We start from the raw sequence: 21,717 nt of genomic DNA on the forward strand, positions 1-21,717 counted from the left end.
TGCCAGCGGTTCATTTCAATGCAAAGAATAATATTCCTTTGGTAAGGGAACTGCTAGATTTGCCTCCTTTCTGCAGTATACTCTAGAGTTTTCCACAGCACTTTAAAAATCCATATTTGGAAAATTTTATTGTTTTAATTACAGCCAAAGTCATAGAAATTCTTTTAGTTTTTAAAAGTCCTCAACTTCTCTGACGTCCCTTTAGTGTTTGAGTGCTATTTATGCTACATTAACATTGCCAACCCGAGTCAAGGAACCTCCAAAGTATTTCTGCTGTGTGCATTGCCCAAGCTAAAATACACTACACGTGCCATCTACTATATTTTAGATTCAGATTAAACACTCATTGAGCACCTATAAGATACCAAATTCTGTTCTATCCTTCTCATGTACACACTGAACCTTTCTAATCACTTGGAAAATATAAATGGATTTTTGTCCATTTTAATATAACTTTACACATATGCTTTGAGTAGCCTCATAGCATTTAGTTTTAAATAACTAATTATTTTCATTGAGGTAAAAGTGAAGGATAAATACAAGTTATTATTTTGAGCAATAAAAAAATCTTTGTATTTTATCAAAATAGCAATTTTTATAAATATAGAAGATCTTATAGGGGAAAAGGGCATTGAATATTTATTGGCTGCCCATTGTTTGCCCCCCATACTTTAAATATGTTTGCCAGTTCAATTCCCACATGGCCAGGGAACTGTGCCCTCCACAACTAGATTGAAGACAATGAGCTGTCGATGAGCTTCCGGAGGGGCAGCCGGATGACTCAGTTGGTTAGAGTATAAGCTCTCTGCAACAAGGTTGCCAGTTCGATTCCCAAATGGGATGGTGGGCTGCGCCCCCTGCAACTAAGATTGAAAACGGTGACTGGATTTGGAGCTGAGCTGTGCCCTACAAAACTAGATTGAAGGACAACTACTAGATTGATGGGCCCTGGAAAACACACTGTTCCCCAATATTCCCAATAAAATTAAATATATATATATATATATATATATATATATATATATATATATATATATAAATTGAGAATTTATTTTATGATAGGCACTGTGCTTAGTACAGGGGATGTGGAGGTGAATAAGGTAACAGCCCATGCATTTGAGGAAATATAGAGAAGTGAGCAAACTCTTTTCATATAATATTCTATACCATGCAGAAGTGGTAAGTATAGAGTGTTACAGGAACAGACAGGAGAGTTGCTGGTCTGTCTTTGTTAGTGAGGGCTATGCAGACAAAGTACAGTAGTCCCTCCTTATTCTCAGGACATATGTTCCAAGACCTCCTGAGGGTGCCTGAAACCATGAATAATACTGAGCATTAGATGTACTGTGTTTTTTTTCTACACGTACGTATCTTTTCACCTACAGGAAGCACTTTATGGCTCTCTTTGGCATATCCGAATTGGCAGCATCACTACTCTTGAGCTTTGGGGCGATTATTAGATAAAATAAGGGTTACTTGAACACAACCACTGTGATACCGCGACAGTCCATCTTATAATCGAGAGCGCTACTAAGTGTCTAATGGGCAGGTAGGGTGTGCAGTATTGGAGATACTGGACAAAGGGATTAGGTACGTGCAGGGTAAGATGCAGTGGGACAGTGCAGAATTTCATCATGCTACTCAGAATGGCACACAATTTCAAACTTAAAAATTATTTATTCCTGGAATTTTTCGTTTAATATTTTCCGACCAGAGGTAACTGAAATTTTGGAAATTGAAACCGCAGATAAGGGGGGACTCCTGTAATGCTAACGAGGAGGTTCTTTGTTCTATTTAGAATCCTCTTCACCCTCCTCACTCCTTTTCTTTTTGCCTCCCTCCCTTCCTCCTTCCTTCTCCCTCATTTCCTTTTCATTTTGCTAAACTTTTAAATATTACAAAAACATTACTTGATTTTTGTAACACATCTAATAACGCAGAGTTATAGAAAGCAGAGGGTAATAAGCTCCTCATTATGTACTTCAAATAATGATAATTTTTTCAGGTAACTATACAGAACAGATATTATTATGTATGTATTTTTCTTTTTTCAAAAATGAGATCACACTATATAGATTATTCTGTAGCTGGATTTTTCTCTCAAACTATCTATGAGGCCATATTAAAATATTGGAAACCCAAAATAAAAATTGCTTAAAACGCTAATGCTTTTATTTGTCCCTGTCATTTTTTTCCCTTTGTCCTTCTTTTAAAAAAAGATTTTTATCAAAAATATAGGTAACAAGCAATATTATATTAGTTTCAGGTGTACACCATTGTTATTCAACATTTATAGACCTAAAGCTGTGATCACCATAATAAGTCCAGCAACCATCTGACACTGTACTATGCTAGCACAATATTATTGACTATACTCCATATGCTGTATATTCCTTCCCCATGACTTAATTGTTTAATACCTGGAAATTTGGATCTCTTATTCTCCTTTACCGTTTTCCCCCCGACACCTTTTTAAAATTTTCAATTACAGTTGACCTTCAATATTATTTTATATTAATTTTTAGGTGTACAGCATAGTGGTTAGACATTTATATAATTTAAGAAGTGATTCCCCTTACTAGTCTAGTATGCACCTGGCACTATACATAGTTATTACCATATCATTAACTGTATTCCCTATGCTTTACTTTACATCCCCATGACTATTTTGTAACTACCAATTGGTACTTCTTAATCACTTTGTATTTTTCATCCTGTCCCCAACCCCCCTCCCATCTATTACCCCAATAGATCTAGTACCCACTTTATACCATACATAGTTATTATAATAATGTTGACTATGTCCCTTATGCTATGCCCTACATCCCCATGACTACTTTGTAACAATTTGTATTTCTTAATCCTTTCCCCCTTTCTACCCACCTCCCAACCCCATTTGGCAACCATCAAAATGTTTTCTGTATCTATGAGTTTGTTTCTGTTTTGCTTGTTTATATTCTGTTCTTTAGATTCCACATATAAGTGAAATCACATTGCATCTGTCTTTCTGTGCCTGACGTACACTACTCAGCACAATGCCTGCCAGGTCCATCCGTGCCGCTGCAGATGGCAAGATCCTAATCCTTTCCACGGCTGAGTAATACTTCATTGTATATATGTACCACCTTCTCTGTACCCATTCATCCATCAACAGACACCCAGGCTGCCTCCACATCTTGGCCATTGTAAACAATGCTGCCATGAACATATGGATGCATATGTCCCCTCAAAGTAGCATTTTGGGTTTCTTCACAAGTAGGATTGCTGGGTCCTTGTTTGTCTCTTGCTATATCCTTTGTTTTAAAGTCTATTTTGTCTGGTCTAAGTATTGCTACCTCAGCTTTTTCTTTTATCTTTTTTTGTTTCCATTTTCATGAAATACCCTGTTCCATCCCTTTACTTTCAGTCTGTGTGTTCCCACAGTGGTAACCATTTTTAATGACACAGATTTGTGATTGAGACCATCTGGACTGAATATGTGACTGAACCCTGCTAAGGTCTCTCTCTCTCTATAGACTTCTAAGATTCTGGTGGCAGCTGTAGATATCTACTAGTTTTGCAGCCCTGAAGACAAGCCTTGCAAGTTCATTCCCTTGTTTGTTACAACTGCCACCTACTCTCTGGAGTGGTCTGCCTCTGTCTTTTGTCTCTCCTTGACACCTGTGTACAGGGACAGTTTGTGAGCCAATATCTTCTCCCTGCCTCTTCTCCCTTCCTCCTCTCTTTGCACAACCTCCCTACATTTTGGTTCATACTGAATCACATATTTCTGTGCTTATACTAATCAACTTATATGCATCCTAACATACGTATTCAAACACGTTACTAGAGGTTGTTGTAAATTTTATAAACATTTGATTATACAAGCAACATCATACTTCATAATGGATAAAATCAAATTCAGTTAACCCTTTCTTACGGGTGGATGATCTGGTTGCTTTTTGATACTACAAAAAATCTTGAAACAAACATCCTTCTACATATATCCTATGAGCTACAATTTTTATTTATGAAGAATAAACCGCCCCCCAAATAAAAATGTGCAGTTCAAGTATACCTGTAGCTTTTTAGCAGTGGCCAGATTGCTTTAGGGTTACGGGTTATTTATCAGCAATGAATGAGGCTCTACCTTTCTGCTGCCTTCATCAACATAGGATCTTACTGCTCTTTGTAACTTTTGCCAATATAATGGATAAAAAGGAGGTGTCTATCTCTTTTAATTTGAATTTTCTCAGCTGTTAGTGAGGAGAAGTATCTTTTCATGTGCTTATTATCTATTATTTCAAGTTTCTGATTTATGTCCTTTGCCCATTTTTCTTTGAGCTGTCTTTTACTGTTCTTTTTTTTTTTTTTGCAGTCAGTATTGCATTTTATTTTTTAAAATATAATTTTTCAAGAGAAACAAAAATAGAAGCAAACTTTTCTTCATGCTTGACGTCTTTTACTGTTCTTTTAAAAATCAGTTTGTAGATGCTTCTTCCTGTATCAGGGATATTAGTCCTTTGCATTGGTCAGGGCTTTCTGTTGATATCAATGGAAACTGGAGGGTTTAGGCAGTCAAGAATTTGCTGGAGGACATTGAGCAGCTCACAGAATCAGTGCAAGGTCTTGAAAAAGAGGTTTGAGGCTGAGTTTTCAGGAACAACACACAGTACAGCATTGAAGGACTCGCCTTAGGAGAACATTCACTACCTCAGCTGTCCCCTCCCAACTCCTGCAAAATCAATTAACCACCTAAGAGCCTGTTCCCTCAGGTGTTTTGGTTCTGGATCTTAAGACTCATGCAGCCACATGTAATTGTCTAAACACAGGTCACATGGCTTGGCCTATCTGCAAGCGGTGGTAGGAAAGTGGGTTTTCTGAGTTCTACGTGTGAAAGTGGGTTAATCATGTGGACACCACAAACGATAGCTGTTCACAGCATCTTTTCTCAGTCTATGAGTTGCAAATATATTTTCCTAGTCTTGTTATATAATTTCAAAACAAGGATATAAGCAAATTATGTGTTTCTCCCTTTATGGCTTCTAGGTTTTCTATCTTGCTTAACAAGTTCTCTACCATCCCAAGGCTATACAAATATTTTTTTTAAAAAAGTTATTTTAATATGATTTTACTTTTTACATTTAGATCTTGAATTAATAGGAAATTTATCTTTGTATATGATATAAATTGTACTCTTAAGGTTTCTTTTTTTCAGTTTAAAATCAGCTCCAAAAAAACTGTCTTCTCTGCCATTAAATGGAAATGCCAATACATAAAGTTGTTCTTATATAAATGAGCGTATCTCTCAACTCTCTACTTTCTTTCACCTTTTTCTTTCATTCTCGTGCAAAAGAGTTCTTGATTACTCTTGATTAAAAGAGTTTTTGATACTTTATAGTTTTAATAGTTAGAGGGTACTTTTAAAATAGTGGTTTTATAGTAAAAATTTTATTGCAATCTCAAAAATGTATTTTTATATGAAATTTAAAGTAATTTTGCCCAGTTTGAAGAAAAATAAATTGGAATTCTGATTGAAGCTGCACTGCATTTGGTAAGGACTGACAGCGTTCTGAGAATGAGTCTTCCCATCTAAGAACATGGTCTGTGTCTCTACTCAGCTTTTTTCTTACATTGTTTAATAAGATTTTACAGTTTTCTTCATATAGATCATGCATCTATCTCGTTAAATTAATTCCTAGGTAAGTTACAGTTTTTATGAATGGAATGCTTTATCATTTCAGGTAATAATTGGTAACTAGTAGTATAAACAAAAGCAATTAATTTTTGAATATTTATCCTGCATCAAGACATCTTCCCAAATTCTCTTATTACAGATTCATGCTAGACTTTCATGGGTCCAGTATGGAAATTTTTGTTGTTCTTTTTCTAATATTTATACCAATTATTTGATTTTTAAAATTTTATTAAGTGAAAATCTCCCAAATGATGTGGAATAAGATGGAGGTTGGCATCATCTCTGTCTTACTGTTAATTTTAGTAAAAATGATTCTAAGCATATAACTGTTTGTTATGATCTGTTAGCTGCTTTTTGGTAATAGTTTGTATCATGCTTAAGTAATTTCCTTCTGTATCTTTTATATTTAAAATTCTTAATGAAATAATTGCTGATTTTTTAAAAGTGCCTGTTCCACACCTGTCAATATAATCATATGGGCTATCTCATTTAATTTTTTGATGTGATTATGTTGTTGAATCATTCATGCATTTCTGGACTAAACCCTACTTGTCATATTTCTTATGGATTCAATTAATTTGCATTTCATTTGGAATATTTGTATTCCAAGTCAAATTTTTATCCATATTTTCCATTTTGTACTATTTTATCAAGCTTTGATATCCTATTAGTGAATTTTACTATTGTTTTGCTCATTTTTCATACCCCAATTTCTTTTATTCTCTAATTCCAAGGAGTAGAAGGTAAATGGAGGGCAATTTTTTCTCTATATAAGGAACCAGGTTTCTTTCACAACTGATGAGATCTCCTTTGAGGTATTGTGTTTTTTATCATGAATTGAATTATATGAATTCATTGTAGAGGGATTATTCTTCTGACAGGGAGATTTCAACTAGATGACTTCTAAGGTCCCAGCTAACCCTAACATTTATAATTATTGAATTATGTAGGGGTTAAGAATATAGCCTCCAGAATCAGGTTTCTGGTTTTGGATTTGAGCTCTAAGACTTACTAGTTGTGGCAATTTATCTAACCTCAGTAAGCCTAAATTTCTTCATTTTTCCAAGATGAGGGTCAAAGGAAAAACCTACGTAAAGTTATTAGCATGGTGTTTGGCAACCCAACAAGCACTCTGTAAATACTATCAAGAAATTTCACATAGGTGGAAACTTTCTACAAATCTATCAGAAAGAATATTTTTCAATTAATTTTGAGATGTGGTTTGTGTAAGAAAGAAAATTACTCTTATGGTGTTCTAGAAAGTGTCTTCTTTCACATAATCCTAGTCTTTAAAAAAAACTACCTATTTCTTAAATGGTGTTATTTTTCACTGTGTATTTTGGACCCTTTTGCTGCTCTGGCTGGTTTTAAACACTCTCTTAGCATGAATTATCATCTCTTTGCTGGTGACTCTCAAACAGCTCTCTCTCCCTAGCTTCAGGTGTATCTAACTGCCTACTAGATGTTCTCACCTGGAGATCCTCCAGGCACCTCCATTATACTACAACCAGAGTGAACCCACCATCTCTCTTAGGATGTTCCCCTAAGATTCTCTTCTTCCAGTGTTGCCTGTCTCAAGGAATGATTCTAGAGTCCTTGATCGAACCAGAAATCTGGAGTTATCCTTGACTCCTCTCCCTATACCCTCCCACACCCACCTCTGATTCCAGTTCTAAAATATTCCTCAAAACAGGTCAGTACTCTTTATCTCCACTGACACCTCTCTAGTTTTGGAAAGCATTAACGAGACCTCCCTTTTAGTAATGAGCCACATTTTTTGAAAATGCAAATTCAATGGCTCAAGGTTACTACTTCAGAATTATTTTTAGTCTCAACCCTCCCATGTTGTTTTCCAGCCATAATGAATTTCTTTTAGTTACTTGAACACCCCATGCTCTTTCTTGGTTCTGTGTCATTGTGTCCTAGAATTCCTAAGAGGAACATTTTCCTCTTGTTTGTTGATTAACTTACTGATCTTTATCCTTCAGGTCTCTGCTTAACAAAAGCAACACTAACAATAATGTCAATGAAAACAATAATAATGATACAAACAGTGTCTTCTTACCATGTGCCAGACACTCCAATAAATGCTTCAAATACATTACCCCACATCATCTTCCCAGCAATCCTGTGAGATGAGAACCCTTATCTCATTCTCACACATAAAGAATCTGAGGCTTAGAGACTTGAACTAATTTTCCTGAGGTCATGGAGCCTGTATGATTTCAACATAGGTCTCTCTCAATATCTGTGGAGCTAATCTGTTAGATATCATTTGCCTCAGAAAGCATTCCTTGCACAAGTATCCTTTCTCCTTCATGCTCATCTGCACACCCCACTGTCTCTGTGTGTCTTAGACCATTTGGACTGCTATAGTAAAATACCATAGACTGGATGGCTTATATATACCAAACATTTCTCCCAGTTCTGGAGGCTGGGATGTCCAAGACTGTATCACTGGCAGATTCAGTGTTTGGTAAAGGCCCACTTTCTGGTTCATAGATTGTTGTCTTTCCACAGGGCAGTGGGCACTAGAGGTCTCTGCTTTGTCTCTTTCATAAGGGCACTAATCCCATTTATGAGGGCATAACCCTCATGTCCTAAAGCCCCATCTCTTAATACCATTAAGTTAGGGGTTAGGTTTTCACATACGAATTTTTGAGGAACACAAACATTCAAGCCATAGCACTACTCTAAACGCACTTATCACTCTATAATGTAATCACTTGTTCTATTTTCTGTGTCTCCAACTAGCCTGGAACCACAGTAAAATCAGGGACTATTTGTCCTTGTATTCCTAGCTCCAGGCACAGTGCGAGGCACATAGTAGGTGCATAATACATATTTGATATATAACCCAGATGTCATTGGGGCTTCACTCTTCCTTGCCCATCCATGGCCTTTGGAAGTCTAGCACTGTACTTCAATTTCTTCTCATTCTAGCCATTATTTGTTTACTCATGGTCCCTTCTGTCTCTGCTTCTGCATTGTAGTCCGCCATCTTGATTAACCCTAAGTCCCATCTTTACTGTTTTCTCTCAAAAACTCCTGCCTCATTTATAATTTCATGATTTAGTTAATTTTATTAAAGTCTTGAGGACTTATAGGAAGGGATCATTGTTACTTACAGCCTCCCATCCTCTTTACTTCTGGTTTTCCTCTTACACTCTGTTGTCTTGATTCCCTAATCCAGGACTCTCCCTGCATGCTCAATATCCAGGTAGGTATGACTTGTTATGACTTCCTGATAATAAATATTTTGACATCCCATTACAAATGAATGAATGAATGAATGAATGAATGAATGAATGCATAAAGGAGTGAATAAGTCCAGGCTGAAGATTGGAACTTAGACCTACTTTATATGATTTTTAAACCACCCTACAGAACTTTCTTTAAGGCTGAATCATTGAATATATTGGTATACTACATCAGGTAAAAACATATGCATTTCTTGGGCAAGTCTCTTTAGCTATCTTTTAGGTACTACGAAAGAGAATTGTTTGTTTTTTCAAAGTGTATGTTTATCTGTTTTGGGCTCTGAGACGATGGGGATATGTCCTGTACTTCTTTGTGTCTGCCACATGATTTAGCAAAATACCTTGTGCAGAGTAGGCACTCACTTAATAGCGAGTTGATTGATTGAATAATTATTCCACCTATAAACAGTTCTGTAGTACATTACCTGATGAGTGTCTATTTCAATATGACGATAGCTATGACCTTCATGTAGTTCATTAGCAAATGAAAAGTATGCTCATTTCCATGGAAGGAAATGAGAATATAAAAAATGTGGTTCTATTTGTAGTGCCATTACTGTCTTACTATTTGATTAAGAACAAATTCTTAACCTTTTAATGCTACCAGTTACCTATGACTCTGATCTCAAGGGCTACTGCAATACCAAAATCCTGGGGAGAATAATATAATAAGCCTGGCCTATTTGAAGGGATAAAAATAGGCCACAAATGAGGGAACTCATTGACTAGAATTAATCAGTAGTAGAGGAGAGGTGATGTCTTTAGAAACAAACAAACAAGCAAAGAAGCAAACAAGCAGTTTCACCATCACATTTTGAAATCATAACAGTTCCCTGTGTGCATATCACCATTTTGCTGATAAGGACATTGAGGGTGAGAAATTTTAAGTAATCTGAATCAAATACTATAACTAGGAAGAGGCAGCTATTTCTGGTCCACTGTTATCTCTCCTCCCCCCACCCTCTCCACCAACCCATTATTCATTGTCACCTTCTCAGTTTGGAAGTGTTTGTGGTAGGATGCCTAAAGCCATGACACCCCAGTTCATCAGGAAAAGGAAAACAGAATTACTCTGAACTGAAGTGGCAGCTGAAAATGAGAAACCTGTTAATAAAGTCTTTGGACATTACTTGATGTCATTATGGGATGTACATATACTGAATCCCTTTCTGTGCCAGGAGACATGCTAGGTCCTAGGGGCGTGCAGAGGAGAGAAGCAAGCAGGCTGCCTGTCAGAGGATTCTGGGTCATGAAGGGTGAGAAAGTTCCCAGATGGACGAGGGGAGAAAGAGCATTTCAAGTAGAGGGAAAAGTAGGCACAAAGACAGAGAAGCAGGCAGGTCCGTGTGTGTAGGGACTGGAAGTGTTTCAGTCTAGCTGGAGAGCCCAGGGCCATGTGGAGGTGAAAACAAAGGAGCATGGAAAGACAGCTGGAAACAGAATCAAGGAGAATCTTGAACTGAGTACTTTAGCTTTACTTGGGCTTTACTTGTAGGCAATGGAGAACCGTAAAAACTTTTAAGCAGGAGACACTTAGGATTGGGTTTGCATTTTGGCAACAATTTATGTGTATCGAGGAAAATGGATCAGGGGTAGGAAGTGGGGAGAAAGCATGGAGACTGTTGGAGGATAGGAGGCTGTTTCTGTGACTTGGGAGCTGAAATCACCTTTCCTCTGGAAGGTAACTGGGAGGTGCTACATTGTTAGTTTTACTCAAGGATTTGATTTGGGTAGTAAGCCCTGGAATGTTGGTACATTTGGTGTTTTAAAGTTACCACTGAGCAGTGAGCAGTGATGCCAGTTGCTCTGTCTTCTAAATTAAAGCTTACCCAAGTGATTTTATTCTCCTTCTTTGTTCCTAGGTTGTGATGTTTCTTTCCACTAATGCTTTTTCCTTATTTGCTTCCATTGACTGTTTAAATCCTTCCCTGCCCATGTACCATTTCTATCATAACCCTCCTGTGTTTGCTCCTAATACGGTATAATTCTTCATAATCTGGGCTTCACCTGATCCTGATTCTCTCTAATATTTCTTTTTCATCCCTTGAGGAAAGTATCTCCATTTTTGGTTTCAAATGCTCATCACCTTTTGTAAATATTAAGGCAACGATTCAATTTAATTTAAAATATAATGTTTTTCTATTTCTTCTTCTGTCAATAAATTACCTTTGTCATCTTTTAAAGCTGTATTGTCTCATAATTTTCTTCTGTGCTCTTGTTGTTCCATTTTATTTTTCCCCAGAGGATGTACGAATATATATTGATATAATGAACAATGTGGAAAAAAAAAAAAAAAAAAAAAAAAAAAACAAGAAGAATTTAAGGTCTTATTCATACTGTATAGTGTTTACTAGTGATCTATTTCAAAATAAAACATATATTTCAGTCCTGATGAATCAAATATTTAAGAAACATTCTTTAAGTGGAGAAATATACATGGAAAAAATCACTACTGACCCTGAGAGGCCTCTTTGAAAGGTTCCAGCCATGGATGATTTAACTCCGATTTCAGTACTGCTTCTTCTACAAGGGTTGTCACGGTGAACATTGCTCATGAGGGTTCTGGGAGCATCAGCCGGGGTCAGAGATCAAAAAACATAAGATATAATATTAGATGAAATATTAGCAGCCCTGGAAATATTCACAAAGTCATACATTATGTTAGCGCTATGGTATTCCACGTAGGAAAATAAAAACGGGAAATTGCATAAGCTACTTTCCTTTTTATTACAGAAATTAAAGGTCTAATTTAGAATTGTGAATTTATGTAAATAGTCATTAATACCATTTTATTAGTTCAGGTACTTGGGTTATGAACATATAAATATAACAGGATTTTTAGAGAGTCTGCATCAGTAATTAGTAATTATATATGTATATATACACACACATATATACGTGTTTGTGTGTGTGTGTGTATATATATATATATATATGCATACATACATATAATGAGGTTTTTAAAATTTATAGAACTACAAAGATGCTCTGAGCAACCTTTCAAGTTCATTTTAAAACGTGTGTATGAATGTTACTTAATAGAGACATTTGCTTCCTCCTTTCTACTAATCTCATGCTGGTGTGTGATGATCCTGGTGCTAAGATGATGGTAACAGCTATCAGTTCTTTGTACCTAACAAGTACTTTCACACTTTTTGCCATATATGCATTTTGTCACTGAACTTTCCAGCCCTGCCGTTTACGTATCATTCCCACTTTACAAATGAAAGAATAGAGGCACAGGGAGATAGAGAACCTTGCCCAAAGTCACATAACTGGGAATCAAAGTTGTTTCTTCCTATTGCCAAAGGCTGTGCTCATCTGCTCACCTTGGGACATTAGTCACAAGGGAGCCCTGAGTGTGAACAGAGGTAAAGTGATCTATTAACTCATAGTAAGATGGTAGCTTTTTTGCACTGGGAGTGTTCGTAACGAATCCTGATGACAACTACACAGTTTCTCTCTGTCGTATGATGCATTATATGTGTTTCTGTGTTATATGACATAAAAGGTCAAAGGTACCTCATAAACATCTAAGTCTTGGACAAAGTATTATATTTGTTCTTTTTCTGTATTATCCCCCTTTAACTGACTTGAGAATTTGTGTCTATATTGGTAAAAGTGAAGAGTTAAATCACTACTGATTCAGTGTACTTGATCAACCTGAATTATTTAGGTGATTTCCTTTCCTTGTTTTATTTATTTTTTTTTAACTTTAAAAATTGATAAATGTAATATATGTGCAAAAGTAGCCTGGGCATATTGTATAAAAGAATTAAGAAGAGGAACATTTATATATTTACCAACCCTGATTACCAAATAGGACAATACCAATATCTTTTTTCAATGTGTATGTTTTTTTATTATTAGTTTCAGATGTAAAAAAAGACATGGTGATTAGACATTTACACACCTCGCAAAGTAACAACCCCAACAAGTCTACTCCCCATCTGACACCATGCATAGCTATTAGAATACCATTAACTATAGTCTCTCTGATGTATTTTATATCTCGTGACTATATATTTTAATTATAGTTGACATTCAATATTATTTTATATTAGTTTCAGGTATACAGCACAGTGGTTAAGCATTTATATAATTTATAAAGTGATCTCCCTGATAAGTCTAGTATCCATCTGACACTGTACATAGTTTTTATACTATTGACTATATTTCCCATACTGTATTTCACATCCCTGTGACTATTTTGTGACTACCAATTTGTATGTCCTAATCCCTTCACCTTTCTCACCCATCCCCCCAACCCTCCTCCCATCTACCTACAATCAATTTGTTCTCTGTGTCTATGAGTCTATTTCTGTTTCATTTGTTCGTTTATTCTGTTCTTTAGATTCCATGTACAAGAGAGATCATGTGGTATTTGCCTTTCTCAGTCTGACTTATATCACTTAGCATAATATCCTCTAGGTCCCTCCATGTTGTTGCAAATGGTAAGATTTCATTCTTTTTTATGGCAGAGTAACACTCCATTGTAGAAATGTAGCACAATTTCTTTATCTAATTGTCCATTGATGGGCATTTTGGTTGTTTCCATTATCTTGGCTATTGTGAATAGCACTGCAGTAAACATAGGGGTACATATATTTTTTTGAATTAGTGTTTTGTATTTCTTTGGATAAATACACAGGAGTAGAATTCCTGGATCATCAGGTAGTTCTATATTTAATTTTTTGAGGACCTCCGAACTGTTTTCCATAGTGGCTGAACCCATTTGAAATCTGCACATCGTCACCGACACTTGTTGTTTGTTGATTTATTGATGATAGCCATTCTGACAGGAGTGTGGTGGTATCTCATTGTGGTTTTAATTTGCATTGCTCTGATGATTAGTGATGGTGAGCATCTTTTAAAATGCCTATTGGCAATCTGTATGTCCTCTTTGGAGAAATGTCTATTCAGGCCCTCTGCCCATTTTAAAATTGGATTGTGTGCTCTTTTGGTGTTGAGTTATATGAGTTTTTTTAAAAATAAATTTTGGATATTACCTCCTTATCAGATGTATCTTTGACAAATATCTTCTCCTATTCAGTAGGATATCTTTTTATTTTGTTGATGGTTTCCTCTGCTGTGAAATAGTTTTTAGTTTGATGTAGTCCCATTTGTTTATTTTTCTTTTGTTTCCCTTGCCTGAGGAGATATATCAGTGAAAATATTACTAAGGATAATGTCTGAGAGTTGCTTCCTATATTTTCTTATAGGAGTTTTATGGTTTAGGGTATTACATTTAAGACTTTATTCCATGTTGAGTTTATTTTTGTATGTGGCATAAGAAGGTGTTCCATCTTCATTTTTTTTGCATGTATCTGTCCAGTTTTTCCAGCACCATTTATTGAATAGACTGTATTTACTGCAATGTAAATTCTTTCTTCCTTTGTCATAGATTAAATGACCACATTGGCATGGATTTATTTCAGGGCTCTCTATTCTGTTCCATTGATCAATGAGTATGTGTCTGTTTTTATGCCAATACCATGCTGTTTTGTTTAGTATGGCCTTGTAGTATAATTTAATATCAGGTAGTGTGATACCTCCAGTTTTGTTCTTCTGTCTCATGATTGCTGTGTCTATTCTGGAATTTTTATTGTTTTCCACATAAATTTTAGGATTATTTGTTCTAGTTCTGTGAAAACTGCCAGTGGTATTTTGATAGAGATTGCATTGAATCTGTATATTGCTTTGGGTAGTATGGACATTTTAACTATATAAATTCTTCCTATCCATGAGCATGAGCAATATATGTTTAATTTACTTGTATCTTCTTTAATTTCTCTCTTCAATGTCTTATAATTTTCTTAGTACAGGTGTTTGACTTCCTTGGTTAAATTTATTCCTAAGTATTAAGTTTGATGTAATTGTAAATGGGATTGTTTATTTAATTTATCTTTCTGATAATTCGTTATTGGTATATAAATATGCAACCGATGTCTGAATATTTATTTTGTATCCTGCTAAATTCATTTACCAGTTCTAATAGTTTTTTTGTGGAATCTTTGGGGTTATCTATATATAGCGTCATGTCATCTGTAAATAATGACAGTTTTCGTTCTTCCTTTCCCATTTGGATGCCTTTTATTTCTATTTCTTGTCTAATTGCTGTGGCTAGGACTTCCAGTACTATGTTGAATAAAAGTAGTGAAAGTGGACATTTTTGTCTTCTTCCTGATCTTAAGAAGAATTCTTTTAGCTTTTCCTCATAGATTATGATATTAGCTATGGGTATGTCACATGTGGCCTGTATTATGTTGAAATACGAGTATGTTCCCTCTATTCCGACTTTGCTGAGAGTTTTTATCATAAATGGATGCTTGATTTAGTCAAACGCTTTTTCTGTATCTATTGATATGACAATATGAATTTTATTTTTAATTTTGTTTATGTGGTGTATCATGTTAATTGATTTGTGGATATTGAATCAACCATGCATACCAGAATGAATCCCACTTGATTGTGGTGTATGATCTTTTCAAAGTATTGCTGAATTCAGTTTGCTATTATTTTGTTGAAGATTTTTGCATCTATCGGGTCAGACAATTAAGTTTGCAAAGTCACCCTAGAAAAAGTGCTACACACCTTATTGCTGAATATGACTGCAGTCACCTTCAAAGTACTCCCCTTGGGAAGGTATGCACTGATGCCAGTGCCTAGTCTACCCTTCAAAGCAATTTTGGAACTCTTTTTCTGGAGTGGCCATCAGAACTGTTGGCATATTACCCTTGATGTCCTGAATGTCATCAAAATGGTTTTCTTTCAATATGTCCTTTACCTTCGGGTAAAGAAAGAAGTCATTGGGGGCTAGATCAAGTGAATAGGGAGGGTGTTCCAATACAGTTTTTTGTTTATTGGCTAAAAACTCCCTCACAGACAGTGCTGTGAGAGCTCGTGCATTGTCGTGATGCAAGAGCCATGAATTGTTGGTGAAAAGTTCAGGTCATCTAACTTTTTCATGCAACCTTTTCAGTACTTCCAAACAGTACACTTGGTTAACTGTTTGTCCAGTTGGTACAAATTCATAATGAATAGTCCCTCTAATATCAGAAAAGGTTAGCAACATTCTTGCAACAAGTTTGTGACCTTAATTATCAGACCTGGTATGTTCATTAGGGATATCACACTATAGTTTCCTTTTTTTGTAATGTCTTTTCTGGTTTTGGAATCAGGGTACTTGTGGCCTCATAAAATGAGCTTGGGAGACTTCTCTCCTCTTGGATTTTTTGGAATAGTTTGTAGAGAATAGGTGTTAATTCTTTTTTGAATGTTTAGTAGAATTCACCTGTGAAACCATCTAGTCCAGGACTTTTATTTGTTTTCGTTGGTAGTAATTTGATTTCGTTAGTAGTAATTGGTCTGTTTAGATTTTCTGTTTCTTCTTGATTCAACCCTTGATTGTATGCTTGGAAAATTATCCACTTCTCCCAGACTGTCCAATTTGTTGTCATATAGTTGCTTGTAGTATTCTCTTAAATTTTTTTGTATTTCTGTCATGTCCATTTTCACTTCTCTTTCATTTTTGATTTTATTTATTTGGGTCCTCTCTCTTTGTTTCTTGATACATCTGGTTAAGGGTTTGTCAGTTTTGTTTATGTTTTCAAAAAAACCAGCTCTTGGTTTCACTGATTTTTTTTTGTTGCTGTCTCTATTTCATTTATTTAGGCTCTGATCTTTATTATTTTCTTCTTGTACTCACTTTGGGCTTTGCTTGCTATTCTTTTCCCACTCCCCTTAAGTGGAAAGTTATACCACTTATTTGAGATTTTTCTTATTTCTTTTGGTAGGCCTACATTACTATGAATTTCCTTCTTAGGATTACTTTCGCTGTGTCCCATAGATTTTAGGTTGTTGTGTTTTCATTTTTGTTTGCCTCAAGGTATCTTTTGATCTTTTTCTTGACCTCATTGTTGACCCATTCTTTATTTAGTAGCATGTTATTTAACCTCCATATGTTTTTCAGTTTTTTTCTCATAATTGATTTCTAGTTTCACACCATCGTGGTCAGGGAAGATGCTTGATCTGATTTCAATCTTCTTAAATTTATTGAGACTTGTTTAATGGCCTAACATGAGGTCTCTGTTGGAAAATGTTCTGTGTGCTCTTGAAAAGAATACATATTTTACTGTTTTGGAGTGAAATGTTTTAAAAATATCAATTAAATCCATGTGGTTTAGTGTGTAATTTAAGGCTGCTCTTTCTATGTTGATTTTGTGTCTGGAAGATCTGCCCATTGGTGTCAGTAGGGTGTTAAAATCCCCTATTATAGTTGTGTTACTGTTGATCTCTGCCTTTATGTCGGTCAATATTTGTTTTATTTATTTAGGTGCTCCTATGTTGGGTGCATAGATATTTACTAGGGTTATGTGTTCTTGTTGGATTGACCCCTTCATTATTATGTAACATGCTTCTTAGTTTCTCATTATAGTCTTCATTTTAAAGTCTGTTTTGTCTGATATAAGTCTTGCTACTCCAGATTTTTGCTCATTTCCATTTGTGTGAAATATCTTTTTCCATCCCTTTACTTTTAGTCTGTGTATATCTTTCAATCTGAGGTGGGTCTCTTGTAAACACCATATGCATGGGTCTTATTTTCTTATCCATTCAGCTGCCCTATGTCTTTTGATTGGAGCATTCAATCCATTTACATTTGTGATTATTGATAGGTACACAGTTATTTCCATTTTATTATTCATATCTTTGATCTTTGTTTTCTCATTTATTTTGCTTAAATAAGTCCTGTCAACATTTCTTGTAATACTGGCTTGGTGGTAATGAATTTCTTTAGCTTTTTTTTTTTTCTTGTCTGGGAATCTCTTTATCTCTACTTCAGTTGTAAATGATAGCCTTGCTGGGTACAGTAGTCTTGATTGTAGGCCCTTCTTTTTACTTTAAATATTTCCTGCCACTCTCTTCTGGCCTGCAACGTTTCTGTTGAGAAATCAGCTGATAGTCTCATGGGAGTTCCTTTGTAAGTAACTAGTTGTCTTTCTCTTGCTGCTTTTAGGATACTCTCTTTGTCTTTAACCTTTGCCAGTTTAATTATCATGTGTCTTGGTTTAGGTTCATCTTGTTTGGGACTCTGTGTGCTCCCTGAGCTTGTATGTCTATTTCTGTCACCAGGTTAGGAAAGTTTCAGTCATTATTTCTTCGAATATGTTCTTGATCCCTTGCTCCCTCTCTTCTCCTTCTGGTATTCCTCTGATGTGAATGTTGTTACATTTGACATTGTCCCACATGTCCCTTAAGCTATCTTTTTTTTAAAAAAAATTTCTTTTTTTCTTTTTTGTTGTTCTAATTAAGTGTTTTCTGCTACATTATCTTCTAAATCACTGATTTGATCCTCTGCTTTATCTAATCTGTTGTTGATTCCTTCTGGTGTATTTTTCATTTCAATTATTATATTCTTTATGACCGATTCTCTTTTACTGTTTCCATGTCCTTCTTTATGCTTACTATCTTTGTTGAAATTCTCACTAAGTTCCTTAAGTATTCTTATGACCAGTTTTTAAACTTTGTGTCTGGTAGGTTGGTTGTCTCCATTTCACTTAGTTCTATTTCTGGAGGTTTCTCCTGTTCTTTTATTTGAGACATGTTTCTTTGTTTACTCATTCTGCCTGCCTCTCTTTATTTGCTTCTATGTATTAGGTAGATCTCTTATGTCTCTTAGTCTTTGCTAGGTGCCCTTATGTTGTATGTGTCCTGTGTGGTCCAGTGGTGCAATCTCCCTGATCTGCTGTGCATGTGTTCCAGGAATATCCCTTGAGTGTGTTGTGTATGTTCTTCAGTTGTAATTGAACCTTGATTGTTTTTGGTGTATCAGTGGGTGGGATTGACTCCCAGGCTGACTGACTGTGAGGAATGGCTATAACCATAATATATGAACTGCTGTGTGGAAGCCAACCCCTCAGACAGGGATTTGCTTCCATGGTCTTTTGTGCTGGTTGAGACTATCCTTTGGGTGTGCCACTTGTGGAGCTAACCAGGTAGTGCTCTGGTGTGGTCTGAAGCTGGCCTCTGGATGTATTGTTTCTGGTGTCTCTTCAGAGGAGCTTCCATGCAGGCCATTTTCAGCATTATTTATGACTGGCCTTTGGCTACCTAGTAGGATCCACAAAGCTATATGTGGTTGGCTGCTGCCTGTGCTAGACCTAGAGGCATGTGGGGGTGGCCTCACTGTGAACTGAGCTTGGCTGCCACCAGTATTGGGCCTGGGGAAGCTTAGCAAAAGGCCCAGGGCCCCTAGGCCTGTTGCCACCTGCTGGCTGCCCATAAGGGTCAGCTGTTGAAGAAGCCTCCTTAGGTGCTGGGGCTAGGCTGGTTAACCTGGTGTTGAGAGTGCCTTTGGCAATGCCGCACTAGTTTGACAGGTGGGGTACCAGGAAGTCACAAGGCATTGCTCTTGGTTTTTACAGAATTAATGGTGTTTCGGTTCTTACACCAGTGTCAGGCTGTGACCACTTTGCAAAAACTCCCTGAGGACCCTGCAGCCAGCCACTGCTCACCTCAGGCCTGTATGTCCCAGGGAGCCACCTAAGAGAGGATGCAGCACAGCTTGTGGCTCACTGCCCAACACCAAAACTTCCCTCAGCTGTTTACTTCTGTAAAAAGGCTCTGTAGCTTGTGGGGCTAGGCTGGTCACCCAGGAGCCAAGAGTGCCCCAGGTGATGCCATACTAGCTGTGTGGGGCAGGGACCCAGGCTGTCACCAAGGTGGTACAACCTTGGTGTGGATTTTACTAGACTGATGTGGTCTCAGATTTGGCCCTTTGGGGGAGGATTCAACATAGAAAAGATGGTGCCCTCCTTTAGGCTCCACAGGAGACAGGCTCCACACAGGAATAATGGCTGTTGTCTTTCCAACCCTCACTCTAAGCCACATAACTCAGTCTTTTCCCATATATCTGTGGTGCGTCTCAAGTTGCTGAGCCTCTGCAGAGATGAGTATTTATAAGTGAGTGAGTCTGTGTGTGGGCCCTTTAAGGGTGCATCTGGGTTTACAGCCAACTTTGTCTCACCAGGACGGGCAGAATTATGTAAGAGTAACCAGCACAGTCAGGGTATTGCCCAAATTTTTATCCAAAAGAGGGGAAAATCTTTTCCTGCAGTACATATTTTAAAGGGCTAGTAGGAGACAAGATTAAGTTGTGTTATGATTACATCCCGCAATTCCTGCTTGTTCAATATACACGTTTATTTATACATATTTTCTGAGGACCTATCAAGAACTCGGCACTAGGCTAGGCTGAAGGGATAGAAGGGAGCAAGGTAAGCATTGGGGAGCCTGTCATCTAGTGTATATCAAAAAACTTTGGGAAGAAGAAAGTGATTGCTCAAATCTCTCCTCAAGTCTGTGGTGGAACTTTGGCCATGTTGCTTGTGGGAAATATGGTTTCAATGACTTACCACTTAAGTTTAAATTTGTATGAAGGCCAAACTTAGGAAGAAGGCTAAGGCGATCTATACATGAAGAAAATTACTGGGATGTAAATTTATTCATTATCACACAATGATCCAGTTTTAGCTGTATCATGAGTTAATAAGCTGAAAATCTCATTGGAACTATGGCAATAGAACGTAATTGGAACTAATCACTTTCTCAGAAACAAATTGTATTTAATGTCAATGAGCAGAGTCCTTTCTGCACATAATCGTGTTTTAATTTCAAAAGTAACAATATTAATAGAATTAAATGGGAAACCAATAACAGTTTACTACTAAAACATGAGTGTCAGGATGAAGTGACTTGGTAGTAACTACAAGGGGAAAAACACTTATAAATACCTGTAATTTAGGATAATAAAAATACTAGGAGATAAAATAAAAATTTAATAGCATCAACATCATTGTAACAAATACAACTAGGCATACACTGTGTGAAACTCCTTTGCAAGTGAGTTAAATCAGAATATTAAATTGAAGTTCTGGGCAAGAAGCCAAGGTACAATAATTGCTACATCCTGATGGGTATGTTGGACCATATATATGCAGAATGTACCAAGGAGGCGTCAGAAAATTGGTTAGAAGTTTCTTGAGCTAACTCATCCACTAAAGATATAAAATTATTGGAGAGCAGAGATGGTGAGAAATATTTACAAGGATAGTTTTTTTTTTTTTTTTTTTTTTTTTTTTTTTTGTTTTTTTTTTGAGAGAAAGCATCTCTGTGCATCCTACACTCTACTGGGGAGGGGGGGGGATACGGATAAGTGTTATTTCCTACATCCTAGCCTGGGGAGAGGGGCTTCATTAGGTCTTCCCATGATGCTTACTGCATTACTTTTGTAGTTGGGTATGGATTCTGATATATTGCCTTGGAAATCCAAGTGGCAAGAGAGATGGTAATTGAATTGTTTTGGCAGCAGAGTGAAGGGACATGGTTGCTGGGCAGGAATTGACCTGCACCCCACAGTTGGTCAGAACACAGGGTATATGAGTGATTCCTTTGTGTCAGATGAGGGTCAGGTAGGAAAAAGAGCTGGCCTGGAGCCATTTTAAACTATATTCAGTGCAATACAGACAATCTGGGAATTGCTTTAAGATATCCCCAGGGGAAAAAGGTCCGTGATGAATGTTGATTAATTGTTGAAGCTGGATAATTGGTACATGTGATTCATTTTATCGTTCTACTTTGGAAAGACTTAGAAATGTCCATAATAGAAAGTTTAGAAAATTCTGCCCCAGAGGACCTCTATGGAAAGGCAATGTAATTCCAACAGAAAAAATCTGTTTGGCGTGTACCTCCCAGCAACCTGGGCGCTGAAGGAGCACAGCA

This window comes from Rhinolophus sinicus, chromosome 16, assembly GCF_057876585.1.
Source record: "Rhinolophus sinicus isolate RSI-liver-muscle chromosome 16, RSI-T2T, whole genome shotgun sequence".
NCBI lineage: Eukaryota > Metazoa > Chordata > Mammalia > Chiroptera > Rhinolophidae > Rhinolophus > Rhinolophus sinicus.